Below are 14,325 nucleotides of genomic sequence, written 5' to 3' on the forward strand. Positions count from 1 at the left end.
CAATCTGCCCTCTACCTTGTTTTTTCAGTAACATGATGTACCCCTTATCTCATTGTTCTGAACGCATGCACTCCAGGTACCAAGGAGCATGAAGGAACCTCTTAGGTTTATGCCAGGGTAGAATATTCATATGTCTTGTCCTTTTCCTTTGGGAAATTTCAGTTGTGAGAATAACTCCCTACCTGTTAATATGGTAAAATACTCATATGTCCCGACCCAGACCGTTTTCCTATCTCCTTAAGCCAAAGCTTACTTCAACTAGTGCATCATCTTATGGGATACCTGACATGGGTGGACAGAATTGTAGGGAGAGTATAATACATTCAGTTGACATAGCTTCCCAATACTTATATTAACACTAAGCCTACCATATATGTATTGGCTAACAATTATTATAATTTATTATTAAATTATTTTAGGACTGTAATTTAATACAATTAAAAGAATGCCACAAAGGGTTGTCTTGCAATCTTGTTTACTTAATCTTTCAAGAAGTACTTGTTCAAAGTAAATAATACATGATGTTAGAATGACTCAGTATTTCCATTAGCCAGTGAGGTGTACCTGTGTGTGTTCTTGCACAACAGCAACTTGCCAGAGGTGGGGAGGGTCTACTTATCTCCTTCTTCACCTTGAGTGGGGTTGGGGGAGTAAGTTCTAAAGTTACTCTTTGGTGGTAGAGTGGGTCTGAGGTTATCTTCCTATCTGCCAATCCCTCAGTGTCCAAGGAAGCAGCAAGCCAGGTTGGCCCAAGCTGCTTCTTCCTTAAGTTTGTCTGGTTGGGTGGGGTAGACTGTTGCTCTCTTTATTCCTTTCTTGATAGTGCAATAGACCAGTCCCGGTGAGTGGCCCCAAGCCTTCTCTTTCCTCATTCTGATTCTACTCTGGGGAGACGGTCCTTGGATTATCCCAAAGCCCTTTCTTGCCAAGCTGGGAAAACAATGTGAAAGGAGCCTTCTGGCTAGGGTGACCAGATGCTAAATACAAAATATCAGGACCGCCACAGGGGGAGTGCCTTTTCAATTGTTACACTCACCTGGCACGTTTGGCGGTGGGAAATAAATCTTGCCACCGAAGAAAGAAGTACCCACTGCCAAAGTCTGTCAGCAACTGAAGGACCTGCTGCCGAAGAGCTGGATGTGCAGGGTGAGTGTAACAATTAAAAAGGCATGCCCCCTGCCTGTCACTGCCGCCTAAGGTGGGGGGCGGGGAAAGACACGCCCCAAACAAAATATCGGGACAAATGGCATCCCAACCATACTTCGGTCAGGACGCAGGACAAACTGCTCAATATCGGGACAGTCCCGATTTTATCAGGACATCTGGTCACCCTTCATCTGCCCCTCTCCCTCTGAAAGGGAGAGAGCTTCCAGAATAGCTGTAGCTGGTTGTTTCTTCCAGCTTTAAAGGGCCAGCTACCAGCAAAGCTGTTTTATCCCATTTTTGAAAGAGTGAAACATGCATGTTTTATTATAAGTCCTTTTCTGACTGCTTTGCTTTGGCATTTATAAACTGTTCTTAGGATTATTTAGTGTTTTTTAATTCTTTCTTCCCCAATTACATATTTTTTTCCTTCTTCTTGATGCTAAGAGGATTATGCTGGTGAGTTGATTTTTGGTGTTTTTTAATACTTTATAAGAATGGCACTACTAATAATACATCATCTTCTTTTATAGCATACGTAGACTGTCAGTGCAGTAATATTATAGTTTTTACCAGAAATGGATTAGTTTGAAAAGAAAAAATCAAAGGAATGTGATAGCTCAGGAGGCTGGTAATGGGCATGGGTCCCAATCCAGCAAACCACTCAAACGTGTGCCTAACTTTGTGCACGTAAACAGTATGATTGAAGTCAGTGTGACGACTCATGTGCATTAAATTATGCACAAGCTTAAATCCTTTGCTGGACTGGGGCCACGGCGCCTCTCATTTTTTGGTTATGGGTTTGAGTTCAGCCAGTTTGTTATGAGCAAAAAACAGTACCATTTGAAGAATATTCACTGAAGGCCTGTGGGTGACACAGATGCCTTATGTGAAATGCTAGGGTCCTCTGCACTTTTCCTAGTGGAAAAATTCACAGCACAAAAATCATCATAAAATTGGCACCAATTGCCCACCCTTATTAATAGTCTCATATGAGAGGCAAATGCTTGAATTGGCTTGGAGACTGACCCACCTTTTCACCCTGAAAGGTGGTGTTTTCCATGTGTAAATCGGGGCCTTTTGGCTGACAGATACACAATCTTGCACTTTTTACTGCATGTGCCATATTTCTGCTGTAGATAAATGGAGCACTTCATTCTCTAGGGCTGTTGGGCTAAAACATTTCATCAACACTAACTTTACTCCAAAGGAAAATTGGCATCATTTCTAGCAAACCACCCTAAAAATGAACATAATCAAATGTGAAATCTAGAAAAGCTTTATAAGCAATTTTTTTAGCAAGGAGCATCACTGAAGGCAGTGATTTATCTTCTAATGCTTAATGCTTTGCTGTGTTTTCTTTCCTCCTGGTGGTTTTATTTCAGTCCCCAAAGTTAGCAACAATGGTAGAATAGCCAATTTGTAAAAAGAAAATACATTTGACAATGGAAACTGACCTAGATGTATTCTTTTACTGTTATACCAATTCAGAACAAAGTCAGAAGTATTAAGCACTCCAAAGAGTTAGATGGAAACATTTGTTTTCCTTGGAAATATAGTAAGGAAATTCTTTTTTGGCAATGGAAGTGATGGGATGACAGTTCTGGGGACCGAAGTCCTTTGTGTATCCACAGACCAGGTACAACATGGGTAGTAGTAGAGCAAGACATGGCTCTGCCAATAAGCCTCTGTTCTGTAGTGTGAAGATAGCACTCTTTTCATTCACTACACACTCATTCATTGCTTGACTACTCTGCTTAGTATTTGTCCACTTGAAACTGGACACCCCTAACTGATTACACATAAGCTGATAAAGAACCGTGGTGGTAACTACCAATCAGCTGAAATTCAAACCAGTGAATCAGAGTTGAAAAGCTTGATATCCCATTAATATCCCATGCATTTCCCTCAGAAAGAAACATTTTTCTGAATGAAAACTTTCAACACTAAAGAATAGTTATGTAATGACGCCACCAACTGAACATATTGTTTAGATGGGGATGGGTGAAGCAAGTGGTTCTGATTTTAAGTTAGGAAGTGACTTCATTTCTGCCTAAACACGAAACAAACTGGAAACTGATTTGAGGTGTGTAAATTTCAGTTTTGTATCTTCTTCTGTGTGCTGCCGCACTTCCTGGTTTCTGTTGAAAACAGAAGTAACAAAATACAGCAAGAGAGTTAAGATATGGAGTTTCTAGTACAATAATAAAAAACTTAGACAATCTGGATAATTTTATGAGAGCCTGTCAAGGTTCCCTCCCCACTCTGAACTCAAGGGCACAGATGTGGGGACCTGCATGAAAGACCCCGTAAGCTTATTCTTACCAGCTTAGGTTAAAAACTTCCCCAAGGTACAAACTTTGCCTTTTCCTTGAACTGTATGCTGCCACCATCAAGTGTTTTAAACAAAGAACAGGGAAAGAGACCACATGGAGACGTCTTCCCAGGATCTTCCTTCTTCCCTTTTGGGGGAACTACAGGCCAGTCAGCCTCACCTCAGTCCCTGGAAAAATCATGGAGCGGGTCCTCAAGGAATCAATTCTGAAGCACTTAGAGGAGAGGTAAGTGATCAGGAACAGTCAGCATGGATTCACCAAGAGCAAGTCATGCCTGACTAATCTAATTGCCTTCTATGATGAGATAACTGGCTCTGTGGATAAAGGGAAAGCAGTGAACATGTTGTTCCTTGACTTTAGCAAAGCTTCTGACGCGGTCTCCCACAGTATTCTTGCCAGCAAGTTAAAGAAGTATGGGCTGGATGAATGGACTATAAGGTGGATAGAAAGCTGGCTAGATTGTCGGGCTCAACGGGTAGTGATCAATGGCTCCATGTCTAGTTGGCAGCTGGTATCAAGTGGAGTGCCCCAAGGGTCAGTCCTGGGGCTGGTTTTGTTCAATATCTTCATAAATGATCTGGAGGATGGTGTGTATTGCACCCTCAGCAAGTTTGCAGATGACACTAAACTGGGAGGAGAGGTAAATACGCTGCACTTAGGACGGAAGAATCCAATGCACCGCTACAGACTAGGGACCGAATGGCTCGGCAGCAATTCTGCAGAAAAGGACCTAGGAGTTACAGTGGACGAGAAGCTGGATATGAGTCAACAGTGTGCCCTTGTTGCCAAGAAGGCCAATGGCATTTTGGGATGTATAAGTAGGAGCATTGCCAGCAGATCGAGGGACAGGATCGTCCCCCTCTATTCGACAGTGGTGAGGCCTCATCTGGAGTACTGTGTCCAGTTTTGGGCTTCACACTACAAGAAGGATGTGGAAAAACTGGAAAGAGTCCAGCGGAGGACAACAAAAATGATTAGGGGACTGGAACACATGAGTTATGAGGAGAGGCTGAGGGAACTGGGGATGTTTACTCTACAGAAGAGAAGAATGAGAAGGGATTTGATAGCTGCTTTCAACTACCTGAAAGGTGGTTCCAAAGAGGATGGCTCTAGACTGTTCTCAGTGGTAGCAGATGACAGAACAAGGAGTAATGGTCTCAAGTTGCAGTGGGGGAGATTTAGGTTGGATATTAGGAAAAACTTTTTCACTAGGAGTGTGGTGAAACGCTGGAATGTGTTACCTAGGGAGGCGGTGGAATCTCCTTCCCTAGAAGTTTTTAAGGTCAGGCTTGACAAAGCCCTGGCTGGGATGATTTAATTGGGGATTGGCCCTGCTTTGAGCAGGGGGTTGGACTAGATGACCTCCTGAGGTCCCTTCCAACCCTGATATTCTATGGTTCTATGATTCTATGAAAATATCCCCCCAAGCCCTACACCTCCTTTTCTGGGGAAGGCTTGATAAGGATCCTCACCAATTTGTACGGGTGAACACAGACCCAAACCCTTGGATCTTAAAAACAATGAAAAATCAGGTTCTTAAAAGAAGAATTTTAATTAAAGAAAAGGTAAAAGAATCACCTCTGTAAAATCAGGATGGTAGATACCTTACAGGGTACTCAGATTCAAAATATAGAGAATCCCTCTAGGCAAAACCTTAAGTTACAAAAAAACACAAAAACGGGAATATGCATTCCATCCAGCACAGCTTATTTTACCAGCCATTAAACAAAAGGAAATCTAACGTATTTCTAGCTAGATTACTTACTAACTTAACAGGAGATGTAAGGCTGCATTCCTGATCTGTTCCAGGCAAAAGCATCACACAGACAGATGAACCGTTTGTTCTGCCCCCCCTCCAGATTTGAAAGTATCTTGTCCCCTCATTGGTCATTTTGGGTCAGATGCCAGCAAGGTTATCTTAGCTTCTTAACCCTTTACAGGTGAAAGGGGTTTGCCTTTGGCCAGGAGGGATTTTATAGCACTGTATACAGAAAAGTGGTTACCCTTCCCTTTATTTTTATGACAGAGCTTTTAATCATGTGAGGTTTTCCACACTGATGTCCAGACCAAGGAAATGAATTCACAACAAGTATCAAAATTATTAGAAATAAATCATAGCATGGGGAAATTAAGTTTCTGTTTCTCTGGTCTGGTTTTAGCAATAGTGTTGGTGTTTTATTTTGTATGATATTATTCCACAATGCCTAATCTGTGAATATCCTTTAGTTTGCAGCCACAAAGCATGAGGAGCTCTTTTTAGTCACAGTTAAACAGAACTCAAATGATCTGGGGTTTGGGAATAAATGGCTTTATTTCAAATCTTTTCCTTTAGGTTTCCTCTGTAAATGTAAGTATCATCTGTAGGCTTTATTCCCATGGAATATTGTGATTTTCTTTTAAAGTCTACCTACTTCTTCGTCCCTTTTCAATAAACTGTGTCAACATTTTGTCAACATTTTGAACAAAATAATAGATTCTGACTTTGGCTTGTGAGTATACAGTAGATTTTATTAAGATCTATTTCTGTGCACCCTTCTGCAGCCTTCTCAAACTGAGCCACATTTTTACTACTTATATGTCAGAAACGTTTGACCTTGCATGACATGGGCACCATGTTTGACAGGCTAATTTAGTCAACATTTTTGTGTCATTTATAATTAGATGTTCCCTGAAAGCTTAAAAAAATAGCAATTTATTCCTTCGGTATTGCCACTCCTAAGTGTTCAAAAATCCTGAGTCTGACTTAGTAATCATGGGATTTTAAAAATAAGCTTTTGGTTCTTTTTATTTTGGCTCTGTTTTTTGAGCTTGGAGGATTCATGTTTTCAAACTTTTCTCTACAGTCAGTAGGACTCGGAATTTATTTAAAAAACCAAATAAACAACAAAAGCTGAGGTTCTCATATAATCACATGATTCAGGGAGCTGGGTTTAAAAAAAAATCAAATCTTGTAACACCTGAAATAAAATCCTGAGAGTTGGCAACGCTTCTTTTTAATACTTTAAATATCCAAATCATACATCTAACTTGGCAACTAATCACACACAGTGGAGGCTGACAGATATTGGACACAATGTTCTGGCATTACCTGCAAAGCTGATCTTCAAGAACACATTGAAAGAGCTCTGTATGTGTCAAGAGTGAGAGATTGCTGATCTCTGCTGTACTGTCTATTTTATTACTAAGCTTGAAATCTCAATATACCAGCATCTCCTGACTCAGCATTTCAGCTTTAAAACAGAGAACTATTTTAGGTGGGAGGAAGGTATGAAGTGTCTGTCCAGGTGCTATAGTGGACCCATATAACACAGAAGTTGCATAATGTGCTGCCGTATGCCAAGTTAGGTGTCTGGTTAGGATTTCTCATTCTGGGAACTGAGTGTCAATCTATGTGGTACCTCTCACCAGGATGTGTGAGCACCATATGGATTCGAAGGTTGGAAGCCAGAAGGGTTTAGCATATGATGTAGGTGAAGCACTTGGATTTCAGGGCACAAAGTGAAACATGCCAAGTTTCCAGTTACTCTGTATTAGCTGTAAATTTCCTAAGCTGACATCAAGATGAAGTCGGTGGCTGGGTGGGAGGGGCAGAGGGACAACGGACCTGTTCATCCTACTTTTACAGCCAGAGGAGAGATTACAGTACCAGGCACTACAGAAATATGGACATGTGCTTTCACATGTGCGTATGGGAAAGGCTGATATCCCATAAGAGCCCACAGTGACTGATTCTTTTCTTGGCTGGGACAGGATATAGGCAGATTTCTGCTTAGGGGACGTTGCAAGACAGTTTTCCGCCTTCCTGAGGAAGGTTACAGAATAGACTAGACAATTTGAGTCTGTTTGAATATTGGAGACTTTAGCTGAGCTGTTATTCTATGCCACTGTTTTCCTTCTCTAGCATCCTTAATTCCCACTCTTGCTGACATTGTATATGAAGCATATTGAACCCAGGAGGAAAATAGACTCCTACTGGTTTTTCAAAATTGGCTTTGTATGATACCTCTCATAGATAGATAGACTCAGTCCCTTGGACTGAGTCATCTATCTGCCGCCCTGACCGGGAAAACCGAGAAGTCTGCTGCTTGCCAGGGGCTAAGATTCGCGATGTGACGGAGAGACTGCCGAGACTCATCAAGCCCTCGGATCGCTATCCCTTCCTGCTTCTCCACGTGGGCACCAATGATACTGCTTGAGCGGATCACTGCAGACTATGTGGCTCTGGGAAGAAGGATAAAGGAGTTTGAGGTGCAAGTGGTGGTCTCGTCCATCCTCTCCGTGGAAGGAAAAGGCCGGGGCAGGGACCATCGAATCATGGAAGTCAACGAATGGCTACGCAGGTGGTGTCGGAGAGAAGGCTTTGGATTCTTTGACCATGGGATGGTGTTCCATGAAGGAGGAGTGCTGGGCAGAGACGGGCTCCATCTTACGAAGAGAGGGAAGAGCATCTTTGCGAGCAGGCTGGCTAACCTAGTGAGGAGGGCTTTAAACTAGGTTCACCAGGGGAAGGAGACCAAAGCCCTGAGGTAAGTGGGAAAGCGGGATACCGGGTGGAAGCACAGGCAGGAAAGTCTGGGAGGGGAGGGCTCCTGCCTCATACTGAGAATGAGGGGCGATCAGCAGGTTATCTCAAGTGCTTATATACGAATGCACAAAGCCTTGGAAACAAGCAGGGAGAACTGGAGGTCCTGGTGATGTCAAGGAATTATGACGTGATCGGAATAACAGAGACTTGGTGGGATAACTCACATGACTGGAGTACTGTCATGGATGGTTATAAACTGTTCAGGAAGGACAGGCAGGGCAGAAAAGGTGGGGGAGTAGCACTGTATGTCAGGGAGCAGTATGACTGCTCAGAGCTCCGGTACGAAACTGCAGAAAAACCTGAGTGTCTCTGGATTAAGTTTAGAAGTGTGAGCAACAAGAGTGATGTTGTGGTGGGAGTCTGCTATAGACCACCGGACCAGGGGGATGAGGTGGATGAGGCTTTCTTCCGGCAACTCGCAGAAGCTACTAGATCGCACGCCCTGATTCTCATGGGTGACTTTAATCTTCCTGATATCTGCTGGGAGAGCAATACAGCAGTGCATAGACAATCCAGGAAGTTTTTGGAAAGCATAGAGGACAATTTCCTGGTGCAAGTGCTAGAGGAGCCAACTAGGGGGGGAGCTTTTCTTGACCTGCTGCTCACAAACAGGGAAGAATTAGTGGGGGAAGCAAAAGTGGACGGGAATCTGGGAGGCAGTGACCATGAGTTGGTTGAGTTCAGGATCCTGACACAGGGAAGAAAGGTAAGCAGCAGGATACGGACCCTGGACTTCAGAAAAGCAGACTTCGACTCCCTCAGGGAATGGATGGGTAGGATCCCCTGGGGGACTAACATGAAGGGGAAAGGAGTCCAGGAGAGCTGGCTGTAGTTCAAGGAATCTCTGTTGAGGTTACAGGGACAAACCATCCCGATGAGTCGAAAGAATAGTAAATATGGCAGGCGACCAGCTTGGCTTAACGGTGAAATCCTAGCGGATCTTAAACATAAAAAAAAAGCTCACAAGAAGTGGAAGGTTGGACATATGACCAGGGAAGAGTATAAAAATATTGCTCGGGCATATAGGAATGAAATCAGGAGAGCCAAATTGCACCTGGAGCTGCAGCTAGCAAGAGATGTCAAGAGTAACAAGAAGGGTTTCTTCAGGTATGTTGGCAACAAGAAGAAAGCCAAGGAAAGGGTGGGCCCCTTACTGAATGAGGGAGGCAACCTAGTGACAGAGGATGTGGAAAAAGCTAATGTGCTCAATGCTTTTTTTGCCTCTGTCTTCACTAACAAGGACAGCTCCCAGACTGCTGCGCTGGGCATCACAACATGGGGAGTAGATGGCCAACCCCCTGTGGAGAAAGAGGTGGTTAGGGACTATTTAGAAAAGCTGGACGTGCACAAATCCATGGGGCCGGACGAGTTGCATCTGAGAGTGCTAAAGGAATTGGCGGCTGTGATTGCAGAGCCATTGGCCATTATCTTTGAAAACTCGTGGCAAACAGGGGAAGTCCCAGATGACTGGAAAAAGGCTAATGTAGTGCCAATCTTTAAAAAAGGGAAGGAGGAGGATCCTGGGAACTACAGGCAAGTCAGCCTAACCTCAGTCCCCGGAAAAATCATGGAGCAGGTCCTCAGGGAATCAATCCTGAAGCACTTACATGAGAGGAAAGTGATCGGGAACAGTCAGCATGGATTCACCAAGGGAAGGTCATGCCTGACTAATCTAATCGCCTTCTATGATGAGATTACTGGTTCTGTGGATGAAGGGAAAGCAGTGGATGTATTGTTTCTTGACTTTAGCAAAGCTTTTGACATGGTCTCCCACAGTATTCTTGTCAGCAAGTTAAAGAAGTACGGGCTGGATGAATGCACTATAAGGTGGGTAGAAAATTGGCTAGATTGTCGGGCTCAACGGGTAGTGATCAATGGCTCCATGTCTAGTTGGCAGCCGGTGTCAAGTGGAGTGCCCCAGGGGTCTGTCCTGGGGCTCATTTTGTTCAATATCTTCATAAATGATCTGGAGGATGGTGTGGATTGCACTCTCAGCAAATTTGCGGATGATACTAAGCTGGGAGGAGTGGTTGATACGCTGGAGGGCAGGGATAGGATACAGAGGGACCTAGACAAATTGGAGGATTGGGCCAAAAGAAATCTGATGAAGTTCAATAAGGATAAGTGCAGGGTCCTGCACTTAGGACGGAAGAACCCAATGCACAGCTACAGACTAGGGACCGAATGGCTAGGCAGCAGTTCTGCGGAAAAGGACCTAGGGGTGACAGTGGACGAGAAGCTGGATATGAGTCAGCAGTGTGCCCTTGTTGCCAAGAAGGCCAATGGCATTTTGGGATGTATAAGTAGGGGCATAGCGAGCAGATCAAGGGACGTGATCGTTCCCCTCTATTCGACATTGGTGAGGCCTCATCTGGAGTACTGTGTCCAGTTTTGGGCCCCACATTACAAGAAGGATGTGGATAAATTGGAGAGAGTCCAGCGAAGGGCAACAAAAATGTTTAGGGGTCTGGAACACATGACTTATGAGGAGAGGCTGAGGGAACGGGGATTGTTTAGTCTGCAGAAGAGAAGAATGAGAGGGGATTTGATAGCTGCTTTCAACTACCTGAGAGGTGGTTCCAGAGAGGATGGTTCCAGACTAGTCTCAGTGGTAGAAGAGGACAGGACAAGCAGTAATGGTCTTAAGTTGCAGTGGGGGAGGTTTAGGTTGGATATTAGGAAAAACTTCTTCACTAAGAGGGTGGTGAAACACTGGAATGCATTACCTAGGGAGGTGGTAGAATCTCCTTCCTTAGAAGTTTTTAAGGTCAGGCTTGACAAAACCCTGGCTGGGATGATTTAATTGGGGATTGGTCCTGCTTTGAGTAGGGGGTTGGACTAGATGACCTCCTGAGGTCCCTTCCAACCCTGATATTCTATGATTCTATGATATGTTGTATTTGTCTGCAGGAGTGTCATTTCTGTGAATCTTTCTGTCTTATTTAGAGTTCAAATTTGGGAAGGAAGGGAGAGAATGTTAGTTTTTTCAGATTAAATGGTATGTAAGATTTAAGAATTATACTTGGTTGCTAGATATTATGATGAGTACTCTATAAATACCTAATATAGATATAAATAATCATTATTTTTCTCTACATTCATGTATCATAGTAGTGTTGTAATGCAGGCTGGTTTTGTGCATGACCTAATCAGTCCATCTGAATTGTTTGCATATCAGTGCTCACTGGCTTACAGCAGTACAACTCACTGGCTTACAATTTTCAAATGCAGGTGCCTATCTGCAGGCAATTAAAGGGACATCAGTTTGGCTTTGATTCTCTGGTTTAAAGTTACTTACTTAAACATTAGAATAAAACACATCAGTTTTGTCATTAGCAAGAATCATGCCTTTTAAAAGGAAAAATTGTTGCTGAACCAACATGAACAAATTGGTGGAGTTCACACATAAAATGAAAGGCTCAAACAATGGCAGTAGAATTCTGTATGATTGTAGACCTGCTTCTTCATTGCAAATCACTGCCTCTCCTAAGGAGTTTTTTTTTAAGGAGTCTGCTGCTTTGTCTGCTTAAAGCCCTGGGATTTATATATATTTGAAAGGAAGACTGCAGTTTTGCCACAAGGGGAAAAACTACCCTAAGACATAGGATGTTCAAGAAAACGTACTCCCCTCCCTATTGGAAGAGAAACTTTTCATACCGTTGAGAACTTCATAGAATAAAATTTAATAAGAGGTGTTTCAGGCCATTAGTGCTCTCCTGAAAATGAAAGAATCCCATAATGACAATCTGTTAGGTAGAGTCAGTGGCCTAGATATTTTAATGATAGTGATTATGCAAAATCTACATGATTCCTTTAGCATGATTAGATCCCAACTCTGGGTTTATTTTGCATTTTATGTGTAGGTGTTTTAATGAAATTAGCTGATACCTGAAGATAACTTCCTAGGATGTAGTTGACAGTTGTTTTTGCACATTTACTTTTTTTGGTTAAAAAAAATGCAGATAACCATACACTTATGCACATTTAAATGTGTTGTTCAGAAATGCACCAGATACTGCCACATATTATCTAAAAACAGATGTCACTTTTAAAGAAATTATCTGTCTTTTTCCTATTTTTATTTTTTGCATTTTGACTTGCTTTTACTCTGATAACATTTAACAGAGACGTGGTGGGATAATAGGCATGGCTGGAATATTGTTATAGATGGGTACAGCTTGCTCAGGAAGGACAGGCAGGGAAAAAAGGGAGGAGGTGTTGCCTTATATATCAAAAATGTATACACTTGGACTGAGGCTGAGATGGAAATAGGAGACAGACTTGTTGAAAGTCTCTGGGTAAGGATAAAAGGGGTAAAAACCAAGGATGATGTCATGGTAGGCTCTACTACAGACCACCTAACCAGGAAGAAGAGGTGAATAAGGATTTTTTTAAACAACCAACAAAATCATCCAAAGCAAAGGACTTGGTGGTGATAGGGGAATTCAACTATTCCTACATCTGCTGGGAAAATAACACAGCAGGGCACAGATTATCCAACAAGTTCTTGGAATGTATTGGAGACAATTTTTTATTTCAGAAGGTGGAGAAGTTACTAGGGGAGAAGCTGTTCTAGATTTCCTTTTGACAGATAGGGAGGAATTGGTTGAGAATTTGAAAGTGGAAGGCAACTTGGGTGAAAGTGATCATGAAATGATAGAGTTCATGATTCTAAGGAATGGTAGGAGGGAGAACAGCAAAATCAAGACAATGGATTTCAAGAGGGCAGACTATAGAAAAACTCATGGAGTTGGTAGGTAAGATTCCATGGAAAGCAAGTCTAAAGAGAAAAACAATTGAAGACAGTTGGCAGTTTTTCAGAGACACATTATTAAGGGCACAAGAGCAAAGTATCCCACTGTGTAGGAAAGATAGGAAGTATGATAAGAGACCACCCTGGCTTAACCAGGAGATCTTCAATGATCTAAAAAGAAAAATAGTCCTACAAAAAGTGGAAACTAGGTCAAATTATAAAAGATAAATATGAACAACACAGGTATGTAGGGACAAAATTAGAAAGGCCAAGGCACAAAACGAGATTAAACTAGCTAGCGACATAAAGGGTAACAAGAAAACATTCCACAATACATTAAAAGGAAGAGGAAGACCAAGGACAAGCTAGGACCGTTACTCAATAAGGGGAAAAAATAATAACAGAAAATGTGGAAATGGCAGAGGTGCTTAATGACTTCTTTGTTTCGGTTTTCACCAAGAAGGTTGATGGTGATTGGATGTCTAACATAGTGAATGCCAGTGAAAATGAGGTAGGATCAGAGGCTAATATAGGAATAAAACAAGTTAAAAATTACTTCGACAAATCAGATGTCTTCAAGTCACCAGCGCCTGATAAAATACATCCTAGAATACTCAAGGAGCTGACTGAGGAGATATCTGAGCCATTAGCAATTATCTTTGAAAAGTCATAGAAGACAGGAGAGATTCCAGAAGACTGGAAAGGGCGAATATAGTGCCAATCTATAAAAAGGGAAATGAGGACAACCCAGGGAATTACAGACCAGTCATCTTAACTTCTGTACCTGGAAAGATAATGGAGCAAATAATTAAGCAATCAATTTGCAAACATCTAGAAGATAATAAGGTGATAAGTAACAGTCAGCGTGGATTTGTCAAGTACAAATCGTGTCAAACCAACCTGATCGTTTTCTTTGACAAGGTAACAAGCCTTCTGAATAGGGGGGAAGTGGTAGACATGGTATAAATTGACTTTAGTAAAGCTTTTGATACTGTCTCGCATGACCGTCTTATAAACAAACTACGGAAATATAACCTAGATGGAGCTACTATAAGGTGGGTGCAAAACTGGTTGGAAAACCGTTCCCAGCAGCCGTGCAAGTAAGCTGGTACGCTCCAGTACACCGTACTAGCAAGCTAATTATAGCCGGTATGGCATACTGGAAAGACACAGCAGCAGCCCCACCGGAGACGAGGGCTGGGATCAGGGCTGGGGGTTCTGCTCCTTTTCCCGCTGCCCCTCCCAGCAGGGAAAGGAGCAGAATTCCCAGCCCTGCCTCCTGCCCTTCCATGGAGCTGTGGTACACTCTGTCTGTGTACCACAGCAGCAGCCCTGCTGGAGGAGAGGGCTGGGGGGTGGGGCTGAGGCTGAGAGTTCTGCTCCTTTCTCCGCTGGGAGGGGCAGCAGTAGGGAAAGAAGCAGAATGCTGACAGCTCCTCTGGCAGCTGTACTTCCCCCTCCCCAGCCCTGTCTTTGGCGCAGCAGGAGGAGGACAGAGCCCCCCACCC

General features: G+C 42.9%; 1 protein-coding gene across 1 annotated transcript in view; it reads left to right on the forward strand.

The window, feature by feature from the left end:
• MBOAT1 (membrane bound glycerophospholipid O-acyltransferase 1) overlaps positions 1–14,325 on the forward strand; it is a 90,845-nt gene that overhangs the window by 44,144 nt on the left and 32,376 nt on the right. The gene's annotated exons all lie outside the window — the stretch shown is intronic.

The sequence above is a fragment of the Lepidochelys olivacea genome, assembly GCF_965140295.1.
Source record: "Lepidochelys olivacea isolate rLepOli2 genome assembly, chromosome: 2".
Lineage (NCBI taxonomy): Eukaryota > Metazoa > Chordata > Testudines > Cheloniidae > Lepidochelys > Lepidochelys olivacea.